The sequence below is a fragment of the Toxorhynchites rutilus genome, chromosome 2 (genome assembly GCF_029784135.1).
Source record: "Toxorhynchites rutilus septentrionalis strain SRP chromosome 2, ASM2978413v1, whole genome shotgun sequence".
In the NCBI taxonomy this organism is placed as follows: Eukaryota; Metazoa; Arthropoda; class Insecta; order Diptera; family Culicidae; genus Toxorhynchites; species Toxorhynchites rutilus.
In genome coordinates this window covers 103,818,546-103,835,543 of record NC_073745.1, presented here as the reverse complement: position 1 = coordinate 103,835,543, position 16,998 = coordinate 103,818,546, and the positions used below count along the sequence as shown (strand labels likewise).

At 36.9% G+C, this 16,998-nt stretch overlaps 1 protein-coding gene across 5 annotated transcripts in view; it reads right to left on the bottom strand.

The window, feature by feature from the left end:
• LOC129765200 (MOB kinase activator-like 2) overlaps window positions 1–16,998 on the bottom strand; it is a 409,346-nt gene that overhangs the window by 254,859 nt on the left and 137,489 nt on the right. Inside the window, exon 1 of one of the 5 annotated variants that reach the window (XM_055765223.1) lies at window positions 4,526–5,397. The exons of the other annotated variants lie outside the window; for them this stretch is intronic. The gene's annotated coding sequence lies outside the window, so the exon portion shown is untranslated. Of the gene's footprint in view, window positions 1–4,525; window positions 5,398–16,998 lie in introns of those variants that run through there. 5 annotated transcript variants of the gene reach the window in all.

The window sequence follows — 16,998 nt, the reverse complement described above, 5'->3', positions numbered from 1 at the left end:
ACTGTGAAGTAAAATTAAAAAAAAACCGTAATCCAGTACACCGTTTCTGTCAGTATTTGCCAGAATATCGTGGACAGTACGTGAAGTTGTTCAGAACAATAGTGACAATATTAAACATTGATAGTTAAAAGTAAGATTTTTTCCAGAATGAAATAATAAATGATCTTATTTTTTGGCGCTGAATTTCTGTACCTAGAAATTCTGGAAAAAAAGTTTTTTTTTTCAATTTTACAACAATGAAAGATATTTTCAACGTAGGACTACGTTTTTAAGGAATATATTGAGAGAACACATTGAGACACTGAAAATTGTGCGCTTTTCATCAGTCATTTCTTGCTGGAATTACAAGATTTTTTTATTTTTAACTAAGCATTTGTTAAAGTTGTGTTAAAATGAGAATTACCAATATCCCATACATTTGTGCAGACCACAAGGTGTTTCTCTACACAGACGATGAAATCGGACATCATAATGAGTTTTTCACTCACGATACAGATAGATGATATTCTAAACGGTCTTTTTCAAGGGTAGAAGCGAATTAATTTATAGTTTAACCGTTTGAGTGCGGAGTAAAATATGACAAAATGCGAAAGAGTTTCGGTATATTTATAAAAGCTCCAGCTTTTCAAGTGTTTCAAGTGTGCTTAAAAACCACTTTTAGCCAAATATAAAGCTATTCTACTATTAACTGCAAGTTCAATATACTGTAATGGCAGTTTTGCAATCAGAATACGAAACAACCGGAAGTACTTAATTAATGATTGTACTCGAAAACCGGACCGGATCTAGCATCATGTCATTACGCGAAACCGCTGATGGAGTGGTACGAAGCCAACGATGTTGTTATTGTGCCGAAGGAGGCAGATACGCCAATTTAAAAAAAAAAATACGACACTTTTAGGCGAAAACTTCAAAAAAGGTTGGTGTTCAGTGTTCATGTTCAGTTGCTTTCAAGGTGTCGGACCAGACTCTACCTTTTCTGTCAAAATTCAGACATTTTTATATAAAATATCAAAATATTTTTCCGGAAATTTGTTTTCCTAGATATTAAATCATATGTTTTCGGTCATTGAAATACATAGAAAACAAATTCAGAACAATAAATTAAAGTTCATCGTTTTCGATGTTTTCGCCTAAATGTTGACATCAAAATCGTTGACAAAAAATGTAAAATGCATATTATATTTTACATTTTTTGCTAACTAGGTCCTTTCCTAGTGCAACCACAGAAAAAAAATTCTGAAACTTTCGCTAAAAAGATTTTTTTCCTAAAAGTTTACTAAAATACCATTCATTTGCATTTAGGAGATTGTAAATCGGTTGATCGGTTCAAAAGTCACATATTTTCAAAAATGAGCGCATTGAAAAAAATTTCAGACCACCCCAACTCTAAATTATGCACCCAAAGGGCGAAATGAGAAAATACGTGTCCGAGCAATTTTGCCATTGGCTTACAAATTTGCTTAGCTGATGTGATCTAATAAATTTCAGGAACATAGTCTAGATTTTGAGTTAAGTTAAAAAATGGCGGCTTGACGTCGATGATACCCTTCTGAGTTCGATGAAGAACGTTCCGAATCACTATTGATTAAGAACGGTCGCGAAAACAGTCGTGAATAAGCGGAAAAATTGAACTGCGGCGAATATATAATTGATTTATTTATTGATATAATTATTGTTTTTTTGTTTAAATAAATGCAACGCTACGAACTTATTCTTCAACTCAATATTTTATTTCTGGATAAACAAATAAACTTCTAGTGAAAAAGCAAATTGGAAAAATATTTTTTCCGGAATGTTTCTTCTTTGATTGAACTATTATTAAATATGATTATTATGAATGGTAGTGCACTCGTGGCCGAGTGGTTAGAGAGTCGTCAGAGAAATTTCCTTCGACTTGCACTGTGGTCACGCGTATTCTAGAGCTTGCCCCTCGGAATACATTCAAGGCGTGTTAATAGGCTTAAGAAATCTCAACTAAGTATTCATAAATGACGCTAGTAAATGCATAAGTTGAGACGGCAAAAGTTCCACAGGGAACGTTAACGCCATTCAAAAAAATATGATCTTTGATGGAACCTAGGTTGACACCCAACAGAAAATATAAACAATTACACGACTCAAATTGTTACATAAAGAATTGTCGGGTGAAAACATAACACTGTATCATCTAAAAACAATTGTTCTCAAAATCCTACGTCATGTTTCCATTTTCCATGAAAACACTAGGTGTATAAGTATGACTTGGCGGATTTTTTTAATAACATTTGTTTGAAACTCATTCATTTGAATCATGAAACTTACTGCTACTTTATTCAAAGTATGCTTCATCGAAACCTTTTAGGCAGTGCACGGATTCTACGCCGATAGAAGTCTTGTTGATTTGAAGCAATCCAGTCAAACCAAATTTTGATTTGGCGGGCGGAGTAGAACCTCCCAGTTTACTCATTCAGGGTAACTCTTGAGGGATCCATGAACATGTGCTCTGGCGTTGTCATGCTGTAAAACTAACTCGTTGTGTGTATTCTCAGATCGTTTTTCATCCGGACCTCTGTTCAAACATATTCATTTGTAGTAATTGTTTCAGACAATATGTGTATCCAATTGTATTTTTTTAAATTTCGATGGCAACATGAACAACTTTTTTATTTATTTATTATTTGTTTTATTTCATCCGACGTTATATGGTCTAAATGAAGAGTACTTAATTCCATTTTTTTCGAAGCCTTGTGCTGAGCTGAGCTGAGTTCTTATTAAAATCATATAGATTAAACGCGGCATTAAAATTGCGCATGATTGCTCGTGCCGGTTCATTATCACTGTAGTCCGGTCTCCATCGTGGCAGGCGAAAGAATTCGAAGGTCTGGGGTGCTTAGCCAAGGACGTTTGTGTCCACAAGAGCCAGAAGGTTAGGAGCGTCGAGGTCGGAGTTCAGCAGCATAACAGCAAAAACGGCTTTCACATTCTTCATCTGTTGTTAATCGTTTCTAACGTTTTCAATCCTAACAATTGGCATCTGTCCTGGTAGAGCGGCAGATTGACCGGATCATTCAACGGAAAGTTGCGAAGTGCAAATCTCAACAATTTACGCTGAATGGAATCTATGCGATTGGTTACAGAACTGTGAAACGGATCCTAGATTATCGAACCATTCTCAAGAATGGGACGAACCAGACTGACATACAGTGATTTCAGTGTGGAGGGATCTTTGAACCCCTCCGTCACATTTCCAATGAATCCAAGCTGTCGTTTTGCCTTCGCAGTTACTTCAAAATGATGGTTTCGAAATGTCAGTCTAGAGTCCGAAGTATTTCCGAGATCGCGCACCGTCTGCACACGCGTTGAGGCGATTCCGTTAAGGCACTCCTGATGGGTATATATTTTCTGACTTCAAAAGGATGAATCAATATTAAATTCTTCTTTCTTATTTAAAAAAATTTTAAACAATTTTTTCGACTCGATTATATACGGTGAACAAAAAAAAAGGTGAATATAATCGAGTCCGCCCTGTACAAACAAATGTGTTCTCATTTTCAGAAGGAAGGACTAATGTCGACCATCCTAGTAAGGTTGAACATAGGACCTAGCATTCATAGAATGCATTTGGCACTAACAGTGTTTCCTAACGCTGAATTAATTCATTAGATTGAACTTAGTTTTGAAAATATAATCATTTAACGGCGTGTTTAATTCATGTTTAATTATTGATAATTTAATATATTATCATTCTCTAGAAAATCGACAAGGATGGCAACGACGACTTTATTTTAGGAACAAGTTTCGCCGTCACTTCTCACTGATTGCCAAATACAACAAAATATGTATCGCACACCAATCTCAATTAGCGGTCGGAACCTTCACCTGTCCGAAATAAAACCCCAATTAACCTGCTGTGGGCCGTAGCTCCCGCTGCTCATTAACCTTGGGATCATAAAAAAACAACCTCAACAACAAAACGAAACTCGTATCCCTCCCATGTTGCAAGAATCGAATTTCCAGTTTCTGCTTTCTGCTGCCTTTATAGAGCGCCGAGCAGAAGCAAAGAGTACCCACCCCATCACACACAATGACACGGTACTCATTAGCTTTCATCCAGCCTGCCAACCCAACCAAACCGGCCAGACCCAGAGAGGTGATACCAATACCGCCTCCACCTGGTTTTCCCGGAGCTTCACTGAGCCGAGAAGCGGCGGCCCAAAGAAAAGAAGACTCGGGATTCTTGGAAACCGGCGATGTAATAAGCCGAACGCTCAACAACCACCAACAAGGCATCCATCCGTCCGTCCGTACGTTCGTCCATCCAGAGACTGACGAAGTACTGTTAAGTTTAACTGTTGTTATCACTCTCAACTGGTCTTCTTGAACAACATCATTGCGGTGATATACGCGACCGTATGTATGTGTGGGTGGATGTTGTGAAACCTGTGCTTCGACACTATACTGTTGCTGATTTATATGCTGCTGACCGGTTGCTGTTGCTGTTGGTGGGTTCTCGAAATCTTATATAATTGACCATTTAACGTACCAATTTTTACTTTTATTCCAATTCCAGGCTATGCACTGCGATTTGCTCATAAATACCAGCGATTGTCGTTTCTTTCGTTACACTTCGATGGATACGACAACTGGCCGATCTCTTCGATCAACCCGATTTGTTACAATCAATGTATTTCACTTTTCATCCGCTCTCTTTCACTCCCACACGATTTTACCTTTTCGATTGTGGGATATAGAAGAGGTTCATACCATTTGATCTTCTTTTATTGCACGAATAACCCGATACATCACTATAGCCACACCGACACTCCATATGTGCTCTATTGTTGCTGTAACTGAGTTTTTTTTATTGGTACACAAGCATCCTGTGGAGCTGTTGAATACGTCATGCGCGATTGTTTACGAATTCGAACGCGTAACACTTGGATGATCAATCTCGTAACGACGTAACGTTTCCTTTTCACTTCTCTTCACCAAACAAACAAACAAAAAAACAAAGGGCTCATTTATCCAATTGCCACTGCCACTGCTGGTAATCTCAGATCCATGTTGGCACAACACTCAGAACACGATACAGATCGAAACACATGGATAACCGCATGGGTTATTCACCGAATATCGCGAAACGCTTATCGCATACACACAATCCAGTGATGGATAACACCACTTTAATTCACGCGTTTTATCCTACACCTCTCATCAGCTGTTTCCACTGTTTCGAATCCTTATTATAGAACCAAAAAACCAAGGTACGTAATCAAAACTCTGCGCACAGAACACAACTCTACCGCATTGTGAGACGACGACGTTTCGTACGCGACCTCCACCGACACCGTGTTAGGTAGTGCCTCTGCCTAAACCCGACCGTGTCTGACCGCTGACTAAATAAAGTTTCTCTGGCGCTCTCTCACACGGGGCCACAGTGACGACGAAAACGACGTCGGGTAGAATTTGGATCTGTGTTGTTTAGTCAGCGGGAGCAAGATCAAAAGACCGCAACACAACAATTCGCGGAGAACTTGCTCACTAGCAGCGCTGTCTGCAGTGGGGTGGATGGATACGATGGATACGCGGGGAACGATATCGAGTCAGACGAGGAATAGCACAGGGAGAGAGCCATTCGAAGCGATAGTGAGATCTCTCACCTTGGTGATGTGCGGAAAAACGTCGCTCGCAACGCGTGTGTGTGTGTGTGTGTGTGTGTGTGGAAGGAAGGTGGCTCTCGCTCTCCACAGATCCAGCAATATGCTAACGCAGCAGCAGCAACCAGCAGCTGTTTTGCAATCGTAAAACAAAACAGAAGACGAAAAAAATACGCAGGAGGTAGGCAAAAAGCAGGTTGCCTAGTGTTTTTACTGTTCGTGTAGAGAAGGAGAAAGAGTTGGAAACTTCGGAAATTTTGGATGGAATAAATTTTGTTTTACTTTTTTAATGAATTGCTTTTTATTCAATTTGAAAATCATGAAATATTACGGTGACGTAAAGTAATGATATTTTGAAATTACATTCAAACATAAGAGTTTTTACCACTCAATGATGAAACCATTCTCGATATCAAAAACGTTTTGCATTCTGAACCGTTTTTCATTCCCGACAGATTCATATTTTATGTGAATTCAGTCATTCCATGCCAAACCGATATAGTGGCTCTCAGATTTTCGTGAAAAGTGGTTTCGTCTCGTTCATTGACTGGTAATATTACATGTTGATGCAATATTACATGTTGAAACATGTTTCTACTCGTACATTATTACGCATTGGATGGAATTTTGGGAAGATGTGTTGTGCCAAACTTGGGCTTTGCGAAATCCGTTCGCTGGCGTGAACAATATAAATTATGAAAAATTAATACAATTAATAATTACGACCTCAGGGCCCTCATTGACCATCTTTGTGTTATTACAGAATAACTACGTCCACGCAACACAATCATCAGCGATGGAGATCGATCCACGGTCGAAACAAGATCAATTCATCCATACAACTGCTCTGCTCTGCAAGACACATCGGGCTGCTGTTCTATAAATAACTCAACAATGATCATATCAACTGTCTCCGCTGTCCGGTGGTCTAACTGGATAATGGAAGAACAGAAAGAATACTCTTACGCCTAAATGGCTACTGTGTAAAAATGTACCATATGCAATGGTATAGAAGGAATACTGGCGAATGGCAACTGTGTAATGTGCTATAATTATAGATATGATAATAACCATGTGACATGAACACGATTAAAATTCGGCTCTGTTACAGCTAAAAATACTAAGGAGCCTAAAATAAATAAATGGAATAAAAAAAAATAATTACGAAAACATTTGTGGCACTTATTTCAAATAACACTTGATCATTTAATTTTCATTTTTATATGTAGATCATCTCAATCTGTCCAGTCGTTCAAAAGGTATGATTTTTTCTGAAAAAGGCATTTTTGGGAAAAAGGAGGAAATTTTGTTTTTTCTACCCATTGGTTATCTTTGAAAAAAATGATAACATAAAAACGAAAAAAATCACATCTCTGATTCTTGGATATGTTCTGTAAAACAAACTCAGCTTTTAAGAAAAAATAAAAAAATATAGCGCCTTCTAGTCCAAAGCCATGAAAACAACAAAAAACGAATACAATCAATTATTTCGAAAACAATATCCAAATTTATTGCAAAGTGTAATATTTTTCCAAAAAAGAATATCTAATTGGATTTAATTTGTTACGACGATCATCTGAATCGGTTTAGTAATTCAAAAGTTATGAATTTAAAAAAAAAGTAATTTTCGGAAAACAGACGAAAAATTGATTTTTCGGACCACCCTAAAATGGAAATGGGGAGAAAATACGGGTCTAATATTTTGCGATAAATAATAAATCTATAAATGTCATTTTTGACTTTTTTTGGTTCTTAACATAAAATAATATGATTTAGAAATGCTACGATTGTCAACTCGTCGCTTTTCGAGATCATCTGGTCGTTGTTCAGTTAGACCGGACTAAGTAGCAAAATAAGAAACAATGAGTTAATAGTAGCAAACAATCAAGAATTTTTCAACCTATATTCTACTTTTCTCAGATCACACTTGTGTTACAAAAAGCCTGGTTTATGGCATAACTTTATTTCGATTGATCAGCAAAAACTGACAATAGTTTACAGTCAGAGAAGTCCAACTGCATACAACCATAGCGACTAGAGAGAAGCCATGTTTTTTCTGACAACTAGAAAATGGAAGGAATTTCGAATGAAATGTTGGATTTCTTCACATCAGAAGAATCTTCCCTTCGTCCTTCAATGAACACGGAAAAGTAACTCATTGAAACACAATGTATATGCTTCTCAGACAGTTCATAGTTATTGAAAAGTAGATTGAATATATTATTATATCTTGTTCGGATAGAGTGGACCTCTTGCCAGAGAATAAAAAAAACTATACATTTAATGATTGATTTTAAATCCGGGTTAGCGTGATTTTGAAAAAAAAAGTACTTGCAGTCAATGGAAGATAACGTTCTTCTAATCCGTCACGAATTTTACGAGAATTTAGAGCAGGATGACGACAAAGATGGTTATTTAGATTAAATTTTGTTAAGAAGCTATGAGGTAATCCTAATCGATCTACGCGTGATCTGCCAAAATTAGTGCGTTGAAAAATCAAACTGCGAAAAATTCAACCGTAAATAAGTTTAAAAAAAGACTTGCTGTAAAATTGCTTTCTCTATATAAATAAAAATATAAGGCCAAATGTGTTGCTAAGCGAAAAACCCGAAGAAAGAATGGTCCTATTCAATTTTTCGTTATTTTTTATTTAAACAAAACTAGCTCATTGGCTTTAATTTGACATATCGATCATCTGAATCGGTCCAGTCGGTTACGATGAGGAATAAAACAACCAATTTTCATGAAAATCTGACAATCACTATATCGGTTTGGCATGGAATTCAATTTTATGCTTGACCCATCTCAGTGTAAATAAGATATTAATTCGAAAATATTGACATTCGAATGGAAAAAAATATATGTTCAAAATCAGTAATGACTCATCTGGCAAGACTTTAAAGAATAATTCTATCCAATATTTACAATTTTACTAGTTGTATAAGGCTGGACATGAGATTTTTTCTGATGTGTTATTTGATGGCTATTTACACAACAAACTTTGATGAATTATTAAATAATAACTTTTTGTACTACAGTTAAGTATTATGTTGTGGAAATATGTTAAGTATTATGCATTGTATGAAATATGTAATATATGATATTACTAATAGTAACTTTCTCCATTTTTGACCTAATTCACCCCAATAATCCATTTTTACCCCCATCAACGGAAAATAGATGGAAAATATGTCTCAAAAAGCTTCAACTAACCGCAAACCATGCCGGGCTTACTCCTCTCAAAAGATGACGGTCTTACTTCAACAGCACACATTTTTTTAAGAAGACTATTTCTATTAATTTGTAGCTTAAACTCCACTACCGAAAAACTACTTAATTATGATTTCCTAATCTGTGAATGGTTTAAATTAACAAAAATTAGAAGCATTACTATATGTATAAAAGTCTGTTGTTGTATGAGTTCTGTACTGTTAAAAGAGCATACAACAAATGAGAACAAGAAAATATAACGAATGTTTTTTCCACTTTGCTCTGACGGTTGCCTTTTTCTTCTGTAGGAGCCTTGAACCACTGCGAACGTTAGTTTGATCTCTTTTAGTGAACGGTTGTCTTGGGACGATCCCTTCATTTATGAAAATCGTTACCAATTAATTCCATGCATGATTCAGTAGATGGAGAGGTTATATGCCCGTTTTTGGAAAAAGCTTCAAGAATACTAAAATGATTTTCTCCTGCTCCAAATAAAGAAATAAACCCGCTGATCAGCTATAAGCATCCCAATGGTAAGACTGACGAACACACCTTTCTTCATTTTTGCAGAAAGGTCTGGAAACATATTGGCGAAGTATTTGGAGTATTCTCCACCTCCATGAAAAAATACATATTGCTCATCAAAGTCGATTTTATGTGGAGAATTGAATTGTTGTTCTGCACACGTCCTCGAAATTGCTAAAGAAGAGCAACGAATATTCATTCTGATGGGTGAATTACTCGTGAGTCCCAAACACTCTCCCAAAGTGGCAAAAGTGCACACGGTGGTCGAAAATAGCGATAGTAAGAGCGAAGAATACACAGTTTGTAGGAGCATATCTAATCTATGCGAGAGCATATTTTGAGAGCAAATGATGTCTGATGACTGCGGAGGAGGTTAGCTCGAATGATGCTGTAGAGAACCAGTATTACTCCATAAAAGCAGCAGTAGCTAGAACCGAACAGGTAAATATGCAACAACATATCTCACTCTCTGTCTCTCTCTATGTTGGTAGTTTGCAGTGGCTGCCAGCAGCGTTTGTATTGGTGGTAAAATGAAATGAGGGAATGATGCTCTTCAGCCAAATCAGGAAGAAATGTATCGGAAAATGGCATATGTGAGGAGATGAGAAAGAGTTGTTGGTGCTTCTTTATTGCCCAATCCAGAGCTTGACCTCACAGCCACTTATGCTAAATTCTACGACCGTCCGAGAACGTCACAACTGAGAATCAAGTTAATGGTGGTGGTGGTGCGATGTGTTGAAGAATCCGAAAACAAAAGGGAATCTGAAAGATTAATGAAACCTTATGTGGATGTAGGAAAATAAAATTGGAAAAAAAACACACAACAGGAAGTTAGCTCTTTATTCTGAATCGATTTGAACGGAATTCACCGGTAGAATGAAAGTGTGTGGCAGAAGAAAAGAGAGTCAAAAGCGAAGTTTGTGTTATAATGCGATTTGAACAGAGGAATCACAGAATCCAGCATGGATGATGATGGATGACAAAAGAGTGATAAGGCTCAACTTCTGCCGTTCGGTATTTTGATTAACTAAGGAAATGGTTTACGGAGGATTACATATTTATTTAAGTTATTTAGATAAGCACATACTGAGATACCATTTGTTGGGATTTTGATTGTGCAGTGCGGTAGACAATGAATGAGTTTTATTTCTGGGGCATGTAAACAATCGTACGCCCAGAGATAGTAGAAAAATGATGGAACGCATTCATCGCGTATAGATGGTGTAGAATGGTCTAATTCTGGACAAAATAAGGGCTTGTGAAATGCAATTCACTATCAATCAAATCCCATTGATATGATAATCATAGTATTTATTGATGTTTTCGATCATCTTTGTTGTAGTATCGATGAGATGAAATGATAGATAAATTAGATAGATCTGGTGCGAGTGAAAGTGAAGTAAATCGAGCTCACGTATTTATTTCTTTTGAAATACATGCCGATTTCTTCAAAATGTGCCATGTGGAAAACAGATCATTTTCATTTTGTCAATGTTGATAAGATAAAGAAAAATGAATAAAATTACAATGAAAATAATCATTACGAAATTGCAACATGTTAACAATATCCAATACAAAAGGAAGGTTTTGCACATGATTTCAACAAAAAAATTAAAGTGGTGATGATAAGTTTTGGATTCTCCATACAGAAATCTGCGTAAATGCACCTTCTTTAGAGGTACCAAATCAGATAACATGTCACGTCTATACGAAATAGTTATAACATAACCTAGTTCGTGAATAATTGAAATTGATCAAAATTGGAAGCATTCTCTTTTTTTCTTTTCAAAAAAGAGCACCTAACGTAGCGACGTGGCACAACATTTATTTAGCAATATCGTTGTGAAGACAAAAACAATTAATCAACCTCATACTCAGGCGAGAAAAGAGTGAGGAATGTTCTCTACTTCTACTTTTAACGAATTAAAATTATCATTTCCCGAAAAAGGTCCAGAATTTCAGAAATGCTATTGTAAAAAAAGTATCAGCTGACGTGGTTTTTTTTTGGTAATAAAGATACAATTTTTCTCAACAAGACACAAACTCATATGAACTCAATTTAAAAAAAAAACTCTTAAAAGTCGACATGTAAAATTGTTTTAATCGATTTCGTGCGGAATCAATTTTTAGCACCATCAGAACAATCACTTTACATTGTATCTAATTAATGGTTAACATTTTCATTTCCATGTAAAAAGCCTCATGAAAAACCGAAAGCAAATCCGTATAGACTTATTCATTATCGAGAAAATTTAGACTCGTATTTTTCTACTATTGACCTTAGGGGACACCATCCTGAACTAGAGATATCTGGAAATCGACTTTTTGACGATTTTTGTTTACGATTAATGTATGTATATACATTTTTGAATTTCTGGAACGATTTCCTATCATTCATTTTTTCAATAATTCAATACAATGCAATTTTTCAATTGATTATTTTCATTTTTCAAGAGTATTTAGGTCGGATCTATCATAGTTTGTCCGTTTGAAGAAATCACCGTTTTTGAATGAAAAAAATTGAATTTTCAAGTAGACCATTTCTCATTGCTTGAGTTTACTGTCTTCATATTGATCCATTCATCTTTCTTCGGAATCCATTTACTTCGTCCACATACTGCTACAATTTCCGTTCTTCGAAGAATATTATAGCTTAACTTACTGTTGTTCAAGATATCAAACGGTTTTTATTATAAAAAATAAAAATAGTACATTTTTTATTAAAAGAAAATAAGATGTAAAATCGAGCATTTTTTTATCGTGCGGTTAAAATGATCACATGGTGGTGGTAAAATGAACAATTACACATATCATGCTAAATGGGATAGATTTATGTGTTGTTCCTTATATAAACTTGTTTAAATCATTATTGAAATAGTAGGTACATGTATGAATCAAGCTGAGCTTATTCACTTAGAGTAGTGATTAGAATTTACTCATACGTGCGAAAAAGTAGTAAGAAACACATAACGCTTCACATGTTGAGGTTTGTTTTTGGTCGAGGTGGCATATTTTTTTCAGGGTCAAAGCCACAAAAGGAAACCGTTGTCGTGGAGGCGATCTGGCGTAGTGGTAACATCCATGCCTCTCACACTAAAGGTCACGAGTTCAATTCTCACTCCCGACATTTTTCCAAAAATGGAAGTAAAAGCCCCTGTTCATTTTAAACTCATTTTTTTATCCTAATTAGTTTCCCGAAATTTAACTCATGGGTTGCTGATAGAATACAATCATTCCTAAGGTATCGCATGAATCAAGGGGTTGAATGTAGGTCGAGACTTCAATCGCGTGATACCCAGTCTCATGTTCATTCAATACTTGTAAGATGTACACCTGAATCATATTGGGGTCATAGAAAGTTATGGCTTCGGTTGTTGTGAAAGCCATCATTACATTGAGCAAGTACACTAGCGGTATTCAGTCTTTTTTTCCAGAGGGGACCACAAACACGTTTTAGTTATGTTATCGCAGGCCGCAAAAAAATGGTTGTGCCCAAGACACGACCGCATTGTTGACGTAAAACTACGAAATTATAATCGGCGAGAAACAAACATTATAGATATGCAAGAATGTAACTATTTAGAACAAACGTTCGGTAGCACTGACAAGGAACGATAAATGAATGCATTCACTGAGTGAGGGTCGAGAACGATGCGCGAAGCAATAAAACGCCAATTTGAGCAAATTCTCAACTTAACTCTCAGGATTAGTATGTACTGTAGATTGCTCGCTGTCTAGAGCGACACTAAACTACTGAGCTAATTGAATTATCGAGTAGTTTTCCAGTATCGTTCCCAAAAATAGCACTTCAAAGAACGCTCAGAGCGACAACAGAAAATCCGAACCAAGTCGGGTGTGTGCTGTGCTGAAAAATACCTTCTTCACATCCTGCTTGAAATGCGCTGCACTTTGACACCACTCTAATCACGGAAACAATGCACGAATTCACAAAAATTAATTGATAGAACGGAAAGTCATCAATATCTCATTCAAATCACCTTAATATTTGTGTCAGTCATCCTGCTAGCGATCAACTGGCAGCGGTAGCGAGGTTTTACAAATAGTCTCTCTCAAGGCCGTTTTCCAGATTGGCGGCTTTTTGGTGCGAATTGGCCTACATGCGAATGATTTGTGTGAGTCTGTGTGAAAGCCTTTATGATTCAAATCATCATCACCATTAAACATTACTCTTCTAGCAAAAAAATATAAAAATTAATTCGCTTTTGATCCCTTCGAATATTATTTTAGAATGCATCGACATTTTTAAAACACCTCGAAAGTTTCAGTGGCCTTGTAAAGGAACGAAAAGTTTGAGTGGTTTTATACAGACAGTTGACATGAGTGATTATTGATTCATTCTTGTTCTCGCGAGAACACTGATGTATCAAAACATCGAAAATCCCGTTATTTAACGATTTATAGCCATTTCAGTGATGCGGCTTTAATCTAGTATGGCCTTGATGCAAAACTTCATTCGCGTTTCTCACGAAACTTGTTTTTTTTTCAAACTGGCGTAAATTCGGCATAAATTCGATAAAAACCGATTTATGTCGAAATTGTATGAATACAATCTGTATGCATCTCTCTATCGCATAAACCGATGAAAAAAATATAATTTTTCAATTATACTATTTAAAAAAAATCTTGAAACGCAAAAAACAATGTTTGAAACCCCTTCAAAAGGCCGCCATTTTGTTAAAAAACATGTTTTTGAATTACCCGAGGTTCATGTGATAGCAGTATCTTTACTCCGAAATTCGTGCCTCTACATTAAAATACCCCTTTAAACAGCGTGGAGTAGATCGTAACTTCCAATGAATGCAGTGTGCAGTCCAAATTCTGCAAATATGTTTAACAAATGAGTGTTTTGAAACTTGAGCCTTTTTTTTTTGACTTCCATGTTAATGAGACAGCTTTTTATATGCAACAAAACAATTCAGAATGGTACAGATTTTGGTATAGATTTTTGAACAGATTTTTGTACAGATGAAAAATATGTTAATCCCTTCCACTATAGATGTATAAATGATGTGGCAATCATATTTGGCATATTAAGGGGGCAAGAAACGTTTATAGGGTGGTTCAAAACTCCTTCCACCTCTCAAGGGGGGGGGGGGATAACTCGAGTGCATAACTCGAGATCTAATCAAGCAAAGCGAGCCGAACTTGACATGTGGTGGTTCAAGGGAGCACGAACACGACACTCCTCCCCCCCCCTCTCTCTAAAAAAAAAGGGGGGTGGGGGTCTTTATGCCATACAAATGAAACAAAAACTTCTGCATAATTCGAGAACTAATCAAGCAAATGGAACCAAATTGTGGAGGCTTTAGAGAGCAATAAATGTTTCTATGGTGGTTAGACACTCGACCCCACTTTCCAAGGGGGGCTGCCATGCAAGTGAAACACAAATTTCTTCTTAACCCGAGAGCTATTTAAACAAATCGAGCCAAATTATGCATGCGGAGGTTTTAGGGAACACGAAACGTTTCTATGGTGAATCGACACTCCTCCCTCTCTCTAAAAGAGGGCTACCATACACATGAAGCATAAAATTCTGCATAACTCAAGAATTAATCAAGCAAATGGAACTAAATCTGGCATCTGGAGGTCCCCCTTCTTAAGAGGGAGCGGGACTGAATAACTCGAGAACTAATCACGCAAATTGAATCAAACTTGGCATATATAGGTTTTAAGGATCGATAAACGTTTCTATGGTGGTTCGACACTCCTCCCCACTCTCTAAGGGGAAGCTATCATACAAATGAAACACAAATTTTTGCATAACGAGCCAAATTTGGGATGTAAGGGTTCTCAGGTTCAAGAAATGTTTCTATGGTGGTGTGACACTCCTCCCTCCTCTGGAATGGAGAGAGGGTCCCGTAAAAATAATACACATTTCAACCAAACATATTCCTACCAAACATGACAATTGAAAATTTTCGGAAAACTCTGAATTTCATTCAATTTTCAATAAAAACCTAAACATAGGGCATGCAGGAAAAAATGAAAGATTTCGAATGCTTATAAGTCGAACATTTCTCAATAGATCGGAAAGATGTTTGCATTAATTGATAGGTAATATTTCTACACATCTGTCACAATGAATAAAACGTTATTTCTCATGAGATAAACAGTTGAACAAATGTGAAATGGTAAGCGTTATCTAAACACCCCACCTGGCATGTTCTGATTGATCCGATTTACGGTTTCTCTAACAAAGATTTCAAACCCAAGGTGCCTGGGAAAATTAGCATTAAATACATGCAAGTTGAGGGAATTTTTATCCCATCGAAGTATATTCCCTAACACAGTCATCAAAACCAAGGTGCCTTACACTACATGGCGTTTGTTCAAAAACTTTACTTATACAGCAAATATGTTGAATTCAATTGAATTCGAAAATTGTTTCATTCAACCAATAATTGAATCAATACAAACAAACGATTACTAAATCAACTGTAGTCCCACGTCAACCTTGCGGTTAACCCTCTACAGCCCAAACCCGCCTTTAGACGGGCTTCGCGGATTCTCTTTTCAAATTATTCAGATATTATTTTCAATGTTCACCCCCACTAGAACGTCTTTAGAATATTTTCACCTATCACACATACACATTGTATGCTGGCAGCTTTCTGCCAGGAGTATTTCAAGTTGAAAGTCGGAAATTCGAGATTAAAGTGGAGAAGGTTTTTTAGATAAATAAAAAACTTGGGCGGTAGAGGGTTAAATCATAATCCATCCATTTCTTTACTCTTTTTTCTAACCTTCGACTGATGCCATCGACCCACGAAAATAAGCTTCGGCCAGAAAAAAAAAAACGTAAAAACACACAGTCGACTTACTGAAAACAGTGACAGTCTCTTCCATCACTATCTGGTACTCGGTCCGGACCAATTGTCTCCCAATTTACACCTCCCCCTCAAAGCAAGTGCACGAAATAATAGCCACATTCGCCACCTCTTTAATACTCATCAGCGTGTGTCAATGCAAACACAGCTCCACGGCGTTCATTAGCGTCGTTTCCCGTAGATCACCCCCGCCGTGGTATTAGGGGTCAGTAAACCTCTCTGGTCGCACATTTGCACATTCGTTTGTTTGTTTGTTTGTTGGTTAGTGTGGTAGCAAGCAATATTTTTGCTGTTTGCTTTTGACGATTACCCACTAACTGACCACTGGTCAACCCCTAAAGCCCCCTGCTATCACGCCTCGCGTGCGCGCTTCGACACAGGAATTCGCTGGTATTTATTTTCGAACATCGCATACACTCAAAAAAAACGCAAAACATCGCGCGCCCGAAAGAGACGGACACTAAATCAAGAGCAATATCTGGCCCGGAATGATTAATGGCTTCGTTCTCCGTTTGGATAGGTTTTATGTACTGAAGATCTTCCTTTCTATTTTTTTTCATTTTTGAGAAAGTAGAATCAAGAACTGAGTCGAATTCGTCGGAAACGTAATCGATGGCGAAGAAGGCCCAGGAAGAATGTGATTAGTCACGCCTATCGGAGTTACTGATGCAAGCAATCATGATGTGCCCGTGGTATGTGTGTGTGTAAGTGGAATGGAAAAAAACACGTTGGGAATCAATATCTCGGAATCCCGATGCGGGCGCTCCGTTCTGGGA